Source organism: Ziziphus jujuba, chromosome 5, assembly GCF_031755915.1.
Source record: "Ziziphus jujuba cultivar Dongzao chromosome 5, ASM3175591v1".
In the NCBI taxonomy this organism is placed as follows: domain Eukaryota; kingdom Viridiplantae; phylum Streptophyta; class Magnoliopsida; order Rosales; family Rhamnaceae; genus Ziziphus; species Ziziphus jujuba.
The window spans coordinates 16,784,521-16,795,870 of NC_083383.1; positions in this window are offsets into that span (position 1 = coordinate 16,784,521).

Consider the following 11,350-nt stretch of genomic DNA (forward strand, 5'->3'; position numbering starts at 1 on the left):
AAGATAAAAAAAATATATTTTCTATAATAAAAGGTATCTTTTAAAATAACTAGTAAAATTTGAAAATACTCTTCAACAAACTCTCTATTTAAGCTTTTTATTTTTATTTTTTCTATAAACATTTAATGTTTTACTTGTAACCCTTCTCTTTTATATAAGTTACATACATTTTAAATATTATAATAATGGCATAAGAAAATGTGTTACATTCAATTAAATTTATATAATATTGAAATAAAGAGTGGTTTTGGCTCTTTACATTTGGAGATTCAAACTAACTCTTTATATTAAAAGGTCAAAATAAAAAGTCTATTGGAGCTCTTTTTTAAATGTTGTCTTTTTAAAATAAAGAGAATGATACATTTAAAGAGTCCCTTGGAAATGCTCTGAGTAATGGAGAGATAAAAAGTGAATGTGAAAGGGAAATGGGTAAGAAGGTAAAATAAGGAAATGAGTGTTGATAAAGAGGGAAGAGAGTTTTAAGAGGAGGATGACACAGATATAGAGGTAGAGATGGGAAGAAAAGGGCAAGAGAAAAAAGAGATTATATCAAGTCGTAAAAGGAGAGAGAAAGAAAGAAAGAGGGTTTGCAGGGCAAGAGAAAAAAGAGATTATATCAAGTCGTAAAAGGAGAGAGAAAGAAAGAAAGAGGGTTTGCACGATGACCGAAGTATTTCAACTTAGGAAGAAAACTTGGTTATTAATTTGTTTTATTTTATCTTTTACAAAATGAATAAAATTAATATGAATAATGGAGAGAGAAATAAAGCTTTACTTGTTATAGACCTAACTTGAAGTCCGAGCCAATCCAACCTAATTATTATTAAGTTGAATTGGGTTGGATTACTATAGATTATCTGGTTGAATTGGGTGGAATTCAATCAATTCAATTTAATCAGATCGGTTATTATTTTTCTTTCAATCCAACCGATCGGATCTGTGTTTAAACCTATTCATGACTACAAAGAATATGAAAAAAGACCATGTGAGAAGACTTTACCCTTTATATTTAAAGTCACGTGAGCAGCACACTCATTTTTTGAATAGAAAGCTCAAATGGGACTAATAATGCTATTTTTTTTTCCTAATTTAGGATATAAAATATAAAAAAATAAATAAAAATATTTAGAATGCGATATACAACAAAAATTGCTATAATCAAAGGTGCAATAGTGCAAAGTACAAGATGTTATATAATTTCATAAATTAAAATTATGCAAAATTTATAAAACATAGGAGTGTTATTATAATATTCCCTCAAATGCTTGCCATGTGATATTAGTTTAATATTGTTATTATAATTTCATATCATACATGGAATGTTACCTATGATATGAAAAAGAATAATAAAAAAAAATCCTTGTATACAGCCGTTTATGAAATAAATATTTTATAAAATCCACTCATATTATTTTGACATTGTGCATGATTATAGCAATTGGATTTATGCTGCAGCATAATTATAGAACATTGAACCAGTCCCTTCTTGATGATCCACGAGTAGCTCCACCGTCTTTGTGAGAATAGCCTAAGTGGCAAAAGTTAAATCAAATTGCATTTTGGCACCTTTTATTTTTACAAATTTGCATTTTGGAGGTTGTAAAAAAAAAAAAAAAATTAACATCTAATACCTTTATTAACCAAACCAATGTTAATATTTTGTTAAAATTTCATCATGGGACTCTAGCATATGCCAAGTAGATTAATTTTTCTTGTAATTTTGTAATTTCAAAAAATGTTTTGAGGAAAGAAAAATTTATAAACCGTAAATATACACAATTCACCATTTAGTTGATTCGTAGCCTATAAATAAAACACATAAACTTACCGTTTAATTGATTTCGTCATTTGAGAAGCCTCGATGGCTTATAATCTATTCATGGGTTAAAAGTAGGGTTTCGTTTTATAATCTAAGCTATGATCTCCTGTCTCTCCTTGTTCAATCTTTCACTCTCTAGTATGTACAGTTGACCTAAACAACTAGACAGGGTGGCACAATCTGAATTGAAAGATGTCGATAGTGACAATGGACGACATAGGAATGGAGATGCCAGAAAGTTTCATCGACGGTGGGAAATAATTTTCAAAAATTCCAGAAGAATAGAAACTAGAAACCAGATAATAAAAATATATATGTGAAGCCTATCTTGGCTCGAAAACCATATTCCGAGTGACCAAAGGTATGAATAATTGTATATATTTAATTATGTAATGTGAATTATACATATACAGATTAAATCTAACCAAAGAGGGGTTTATATACAGATTAAATTTAACCCCGTTAGGAAAATATAATAGAAATCAATGACAAATTAATTCCTAGAATCATGAACGTAATTAACTCCTAATATCATGAACGTAATTAACTCCTAATATTATGAACATAATCACCTCCTAGAATCATGAGATATATATGGCTAACAATCCTAATTCCCATATTTTCATAAATGAGTTAGGTAGAAGGTGACCTAGCCCTTTCAGGGCAATCATCCAAAGGCAATCGCGAAGACAACTTTTTGACTAATTTCAAGAAACATACTATTTAATATAGAAATTGGAAATAATAATGACTTGCTTTTCATTGAATAAAGGTGAGGTATATATATAGGTACAAGAGATTGGGTTGTTGATCAAATCTTAATTAATGGTCAATCAATTATTCTAAATTTAACTAATTACCTAATACGTGAGATTCGTTGTCAATTCAAAATATGTACAACACCTAAATAGAAAGGTAGTGAGATAATTACAGACATACACAATTAATAAATTAATTCTTCTAATATGCCCCCTCAAGATGGAGCTCGGTCAAAGAGGCCAATCTTGATCTTTAAAAGTTGAAAGCGAGTGCGTGGGAGAGGCTTGGTCAAGACATTGGCTAGTTGATCTTCTGAGGACACATGGGTGACACGTAACACTCCATTTTGTACTTGATCCTGAATAAAATGATAATCAATTGCAACATGCTTCATTCGTGAATGGAAGACAAGATTGGAACAAAGATGAGTTGCACCAACGTTGTCACAATAGATAACTAGAGCAACAGGAAGATAAAGGCCAAGCTCAGTTACAAGAGAACAAATCCAACGTAACTTAGCAGCTGTAAAAGCTGCTAAGTTGTTTCTTGAAGAACCAAGATATTGGATTGTGACCAAGGTGAACAATATAAGCACTAGTAGAGGTGTAGTCTTCCTTATTACTGGCCTATTCAGCATCGAAGAAGGCATGAAAAGATAGAGATGTGTGACAGTGTAAGACAAGACCACGATCAACTATGCCAGAAAAATAGTGGAGCAAGCGCTTGACAACATTCCAATGATCAGTAGTAGGACAGTGCATGAACTGAAACAACTTATTAACAGCGTAAGCAATATCAAGGCGAGTGAGGCATAAGTATTGGAGACTTCCAACAACTGTTTTGTATTCAAAAGAATCTGGTAAAGCAGTGCCGAAAAGAGCTGTAAGTGTTGGCTCAGTGGCAAGTGGAGTGGTGACAGATTTGGCCCCTGTCATATTTATGCAAGCGAGAAGGTCCATGATATATTTCCGCTGAGAGAGAAGTAACTTAGTGGAAGTAGTGACAACTTCAACACCAAGAAAGTAAGTCAAAGCACCAAGATCTTTGATGGGAAATCTTTTGCCGAGAAGATCAATGAACCGTTGAACTGTAGTTGTATTGCATCCTGTAATAATTATGTCATCAACATACACAAGGAGATAGACTAGATTACCGTTGGTGTTGAAGACAAAGAGTGATGTCTTCGTATGAGAGTTTGTAAACCCAGAGGCGAAAAGAAATTGCCTAAGCTCATGGTACCAGGTTCGTGGTGCTTGTTTGAGACCATATATAGCCTTGCATAACTTGCATACATGTGTGGGATTATCACAATCAAGAAATCCTGGTGGTTGTGCCATGAAAACATCTTTAGAGAGATGATCTTGTAGAAAGGCATTGTTGATATCAAGTTAAGAAAGGGACCACTTGTGACTAACAGCAAGGCTGAGAACCAAGCAACCAATGGTAAGTTTAACAACTGGACTCAATGTGTCATGATAATCAACACCAGGACACTGATGGAACCCTTTAGCAACGAGTCATGCTTTCTACTTATCAATGAAGCCATCAGGTAAACATTTAATTCTAAAAATCCATTTACAACCGACAAGATTTTGTGTTGAATCAGGGGAGATAAGTTCCCATGTTCCATTCCGCACAAGAGCATTGTACTCCGCAGACATAGCCTGGCGGCATTTAGGATCTTTGAAAGCTTGGGTCAATGTGTGCGACTCGAGGTGAGGGTTCGAGGTGATGGTAGCGGTAAGATTAAGTTTTTGGATGGGTTTATGGATTTTATTTTGAGCACGAGTGGTCATGGTATGGGTGTTGGTGGAGGGAAGGGTGGAGAAAGAGGTAAGGAAGTAGAGGGTGGATTGGGCGGGTTATTGGTTGTGTTGGTTGAATGTTTTGGGCAATTGAATGGTGGGGCTTGGTCTATTGAAGTTTGGCTGAGAGGAAGTGAAGTTTCGGAGGATATGGAGTGGTCGACCAGACATTGGTTGTTAGATGGATTCGAGCTTAGGGGCGAGGTTGTGGAGAGTGTGTTGAGTGGCGCAACCTTACTAGGAAGAAATGATGCTGACGGAAACCAATTTGGGAGTGTTTCTAGACTTGGACGACTAAGATGACTTTGAATGGATTTAAATGGAAAGACAGATTTCACAAACTTGACATGACGGGATGTGTAGAGTTTGGAAGTGGAAGAATCAAGACAGAGATAGGCAATTTGGGTGAGGGAGTGCCCAATAAACACGCAAGGGATGGATCGAGACTCAAGTTTATAACTAGAATAAGGATGAAGCTATGGATAGCATAAACAACTAAAGATACAGAGTTTTGTGTAGTTTGGTGGAAAGCGGGAAAGGGACTCATAAGGAGAGAAAAGGGAGAGTGTGGGTGTGGGCATGCGATTAATGAGATACACAGCGGTTGCAAAGGCGTAGTTCTAGTATATGAGCGAAAGTGAGGCATGAGTGAGTAGAGAAAGACTGGTTTCAACAATATGTCGATGTCGGCGTTCAGAGAGATCATTGTGTTTAGGTGTATGTAGGGGAGATGTGAGATGAGAAATTCCATAAAGAGATAGAAATGGATCTAATGCTTGATATTCCCCACCATTGTCGGAGGAAAAAGTGGCAATGGATTGTTTGAAGTGATTTTCAACTATTGCTTTGAAATGAATAAAGACATCATAGACATGTGATTTCTTCTTTAAGGGGTAATACCATACATAACGTGTAAAGTGATCAACAAAAATAACATAATACTTAAAGTCATCCACAGAATAAATGGGGGAGGTCCAAACATCTGAAAATATGATTTGTAAGGGGTGAAATGAAACAATGGTAGATGTAGAAAAAGCAAGCTTGTGACTTTTATTACTTAAACACGCATTACAATGAGAGTTTAGTGACATAGAATAAGGTAAAGAAACTGTTGACATGATGCTGAAGAATGGGTAATGATGGATGACCTAATCTAGAGTGCCATTTAGAGAAAGTGGTCTTGATGCTGGAAAAGACAACAAGCGGAGAAGACAATGTTGGAGAGGGGGTTGGCCACTCATAGACCCCATCTTTAGTGTTTCGCATCAAAAGGATTGCCCCCGTGCTTAGATCCTTAACATGAAAGACAGTGGGTAAGAATTCAATAGTAACATGATTAGTATTGCAAAATTGATAGATAGAAATAAGGTTCTTTTTCATGTTAGGCACGCAAAGGACATTATGTAAATTAAAGGTGCGAGTAGGGATAATAAGGGTGGTGGAATTGGTATGGGTAATGTGAAGACCCGAGCCGTCACCGATCATAATGTCATCAGACCCTACATAAGGAGTATGAAGTGAAAGATGATTCAAATCCATGGTGACATGGTACGATGCCCCACTATCAAGCAGCCATGTGGGGGTGTCGGTGATCTCAAGAGATGCAAAGTGGGCACGTGGTTGCCATGGAGAAGCAGGATGTGGAGCCTGTAGGCTAGCGCCCGATGGAGCTGAGGAGGATTGTGTATTGACAAGTCGATAAAGGGAGCATCGTTTGACAGTGTGTCCTTGAGCACCACATCCTTGGCAATGCCTAAGATATGGACGTGCTGAAGGGCAATCATTACGTGGAGCATTTGATTGTTGGCTTTTATTGTGAAAGGACGTCAAGATTGATTGTTGTGTTGTTTGACAGGGTTGGCAGTCACCAGAAAGAATGATGGTGGTGCGTGTGTTGGTTGGAGAGACGCTTCCTTGTTGATAAGTTTTTTGTGAATTTCATCAAAGGAGATTGATGTTTCATGAGCATTAACCACATCAACAATTCCTTTGTATTCTTCACCAAGGCCATCAAGAATTTTATCAACGAGATCTTCTTCATCAACCGATTTTCCAAGAAGAGCAAGTTCATCAGCCCTATTCTTAATGAACTACATATATTCAGAGATCGTCTTGGACACTTTGACATAGTTCTTCAATTGGTCCTTAATCTGTTTGATGTGACCACGGGATGGTTTGGCATAGGTATTAGCCAATGTGGTCCAAGTCTCCTGAGAAGTGGTGCTGCAGGCAAGAAGAGGTTGGATGGATAGAGAGACTGTACTAAGGAGTGCACTGAAGAGATGGCGATCCTGGCGCTTCCATGTTATGTACGTTGGATTTGGAGCCGACTTACCATTAACGGTGATGGTTGATGTGGGACTGGGATGAGAACCATCGAGAAAGCCATAAAGATCATATCCTTCTAATAGACTTCTGATTTGGAGGCTCCACGTGATGTAGTTGGTGGTGGTGAATTTTGTGATATTTGTAATGTTGATCGTAACAAGAGGACTATTTGGTTCTTGAGTATTTTGAATAGTGGTATGAGCAGTGGAAGTGTCGGAAGCCATTATGGTTAAAAAGGAACGTGGAGAAGTCTGAGGAAAAAAAAAAAAAAAAACAGAGGAGAGAAGAAGAAAAAAAACAAGTAAAAAACATGGAAGCTCTGATACCATATATAAATTGTAAATAATAATGACTTGCTTTTCATTGAATAAAGGTCAGGTATATAAACACGTACAAGAGATTGGGTTGTTAATCAAATCTCAATTAATAGTCAATCAAATATTCTAAATTCAACTAATTACCTAATCTATGAGATTTGCTGTCAATTCAAAATATGTACAACACCTAAATAGAAAGGTAGTGAGATAATTACAGAGATACACAATTAATAAATTAATTCCTCTAATATTCAAAGCTTGAATGTTAGGATCGAAATCAACACCTCCTGTGAATTCAGGCAACTGAATCACTGGTTTCAGATCATCATCTGCTCATTGATATTTCGTCTTTTGCGGGCCACTTCCAGCATCACCACCGCCATAGCCACCGCCGCTACTTTGGTTATCAAACTCTAGTTGTGGGTCCCACTGGCTATGTCTCCATCATTTGCTCGAGGTTTCCTCCTCGCTATCGGAGAAATCCTTATGGTACTACTATGCATATTCGTCAGACCATTGTTTGATATCAGCAGCTTCTGAATTTCAATCTTTGGCTTTGGATTCTCAGCAAGGTGACTGTTACATGGTGAGTTTTGTGTATTTACATTTTTTCTTTTCCTCAAAACATTTTAAACAATTACAAGAAATTATAAGAAAATTCAATTTATTGGACATGTATTACTTAAGTTATAAAATTTGAACAGAAAATATTAATATTTAATAGAGGAGATTAGATACCAATTTTTTTTTTTTCACAACTTTCTAAAATGTAAATTTGTGAAAATAGAAGCTACTAAAATATATTTTGACCTTAAAGTAATTTTGACTAAGTCCTTAGGGGCATGTGGAAGTTGCTATGCTGCATAAAGTAAACTCTTCCCCCAATCCCAATTAAGGCACTGTTTACCGTAGAATATGGGGGCCGTTTAGTAGCCTACGCAAAAAATAGCATATTATGCATAATAGAATTATTTTAAAAAAATAACTATAATAATAGTAATAATATAAAGATATTAGCTTATTATATTCTAAACTACATATAGTTTGGTATTTTACATTCTTAACTTTTATGTTAATATTTTGCACCATAAAAAAAAAAAAAAAAAGTGCAAAGTCTTAGGATACAAATTGCAAAAATTTCCAAAAAAAAAAAGTCATGAAAAAACAATAAATTTTTTTTATTAATGAAAATTATTATTCTTTTAATAAATTATTGAATTATTAAAAATGCAAATTTAATTTTTCAAAAAAATAAAATTATTTAGTTGTATATATTATAGAATTATTTTATATCAAAAAATAGCATATAATATATTTTTGAAAATTACAAACTTTATAAAAAATAGGTATTAAAATCTTAAAAGTATTTTTTTTTAAAATAAAAATAAAACATAGCAAGTATATGTTAAAAAAAAAAACCATTTTTAGAAAACTAATTTTAATAAATAAAAAATATTTGCTAAAAATAATGTTAAGTTTTCTTTCAAATTTTAGAAGTTCTTGATCACAATTTTTATCGGTCTTTACTTCTTTTGTTTGTTTATTTTGAATCTCTATGATATGTACATATTATTATTTTTATTTATTGAAAAATTACATTTTTATTATTTAATATTTACTAATTTATTAAAAGAATAATAATTATCTTTAATAAAAAAAAAAGTCAATTATTTTTCATTGGAAACTTTTGCACTTTGCATCCTTAAATTATACAGAATTGCACTTTGCACCTTTATTTTTTCTACAAAGTTAACGGAAAAGAGAATATTGGTACCAATTCACCCTAAAATTATAAAGGCTTTGACATTTGCATTTTAAACTTTTATTTTTCTAGCATTTTGCACATTGAACTTTACTTTTTTGTACCCTTTTCTCTTTTTTTGTTAACTTTTTAACAGACTTATCATATGGCTGGTACATAGGACAAAAAATGTAAGTGTAAAGTGCAATTTTATATACTTTAAGGCATACAATGCGAAATTTTCAATAAAAAATTAATTAAAGTACAAACAAATTTATTAAATAATACTATTATATTTTAAAGAAGTTCGTCAAAAAATTAAAAAAAAAATTAAAAATGCAATTTGTCACAAATAAAAAAAAATCTTAGATAAGTATATTTTCCAAAATAATAAATAAATAAAAACCAATAAAAAAATTTGAACATGCATTCAAAAATATTTTAATCGGAAAAGTAAAAAAGTTTATAAAAAAAATATATGTATTATATAATCTTATAAATATCTTTTTCCTAAATAATAAATATAAATATAAAAAAATACATTTTATAAATAAAAATAAAATATTTTATAATAATAATTTTCCAATTTTTTAAGATTTTATAAATAGTTTATGCTTTTTTTATGGGTCATTATTATTTTATTTTATTTAGGATCTTTATAATATGTACAAATTATTATTTAAATTTCAGAAAACTAAAATAGAATTATTTAAATTTTGTATTTAAAAATTTTGTATTTTGCACCCTAAACTATATATAAATGCACTATAGACTATCATTTTTTTGTCCCATATTGTTAGCCATGTGACAATCTTTGTTTAAAAGTTAAGAGAAAAATGGAGGAGGGTGCAATGGATGAAGGAAAAGTAAAGTTTAGGGTTCAAAATGCTAGAGGAAGAAATTTAGGGTGTAAAATATCAAAACATGTATAGTTTAGGATGCATTGATATCAATATTTCTAGAAAAAAAAAGTAGGGTATAACAGTGTAAGAAAAAATTAAGTTCAATATGCAAAATGTCAAAAAACATTTAAGCTACAAGGTGCCACAGGATGCAAAATGCTAAAAAAAAAATTAATGATGCAAAATGCAAAGCATATATAATTTTAATGTATTGGTGTCAATATCTCTTTAAAAAAAAAAATCAATATAAATTTGTTTTAAACAATGTAATTATTTTAAAAAGTTAGGTGATTAATGATAAAAGATCATTTTTTTTATAATTTTAAAAATATAATTATTTAAGAAAATTATATGAATAATAATAAAAATCAATTTTATTTTGTCAAATTTAATTTTTAATAGTACAATATAATTCTGCACCAAACTTTTTAGAATACTAATACTACTAGTACACTAATATGATACAATTTGGTTCAATACTCTATAACAAAATTAATACAATACAATTTTATATATCAAATACACTGTATATGGACTTTGCATAATCAGTTGGGCGCTTGGATTTATATGCTTTTAAAACAAACAAAGAACAATATTGTGCAGGGACATGGTGCATGTCACCCAACAACCCTTTTAATGGCATTTAGAAGTTATAAAACTATTCAACCCTAGTTAATACCGAAAGAGAGTACCTTCTTTATCGTGTATTGGTCTTTTTTTTAATGAATTATAAAGAAGGATTTCATCACTAGACTTTCAAGTTCAAGTTTTAAAAATTATCAATAATGATTATTGCCAATTAATTTGTTTTCAAAGATGTTTTAATGGTCATTTACCCATTAAGTTTTTATACATATGTTTTATGGAATTTTTTGTAGTGATGTCCCTTAATTTTCAATTTTTTTATAAATTACATCCCAAACTTTATATTCACCATCTATGCCTCCTTAATTTTCATGTTTTTGGCCCCAACTTCCCTTGGCTTTTATTCTATTCAGGTGTTTGAGTATCACGTGACTTGCACGTGTGCTCCTTTAGTTTAGGGATAAATTGCCATTTCATCAACTTCTTCTTCCTCTGTGAAAAACTTAATTGCAATCATGAATAGGTTTTTTTTTTTTAAAAAAAAAAATAAAATCCATTGATGACATTGATGACATTGCAATCAGATCATGCAGACATTGATGACAATAAGGATATTGTGGTTTCCACTCAATATCTCACAAATATTCATCAAGGATTAATTACCATGTGAATTTCTAAAATCATGTAATTAGCCATTTATAGCAATTACATCCATGTCGTAATGGGTATAGTCAGAGTTTACATGTAAAACATATTTTCTATATGTGTACAAAACTCTAAAGTGTATAAGTTTACCCATTAATTATCAATGAAATTAAGCCTTGAATTTCCCTCGGATCCATTAACAACAACAGTAGGTCAGAGCTACAAAGAAAAGTAAAAACCCATATGTTTCATAGATCTGCTGAAAAGAAAAAGGCAATTTTAAATTAAACAAGTGATCCAAATGGGTTAAAACCAGAATAAAAAATCTTCCCCGCCTCCACACATTTGTCTATACACCTTCTTTAGAAACAATTAGGAAAAAAAGGAAGAATTGGGAACCAAACACTATAATAGATGGAGTAAAAGACGGAGGAGAGAATAAAAGATGG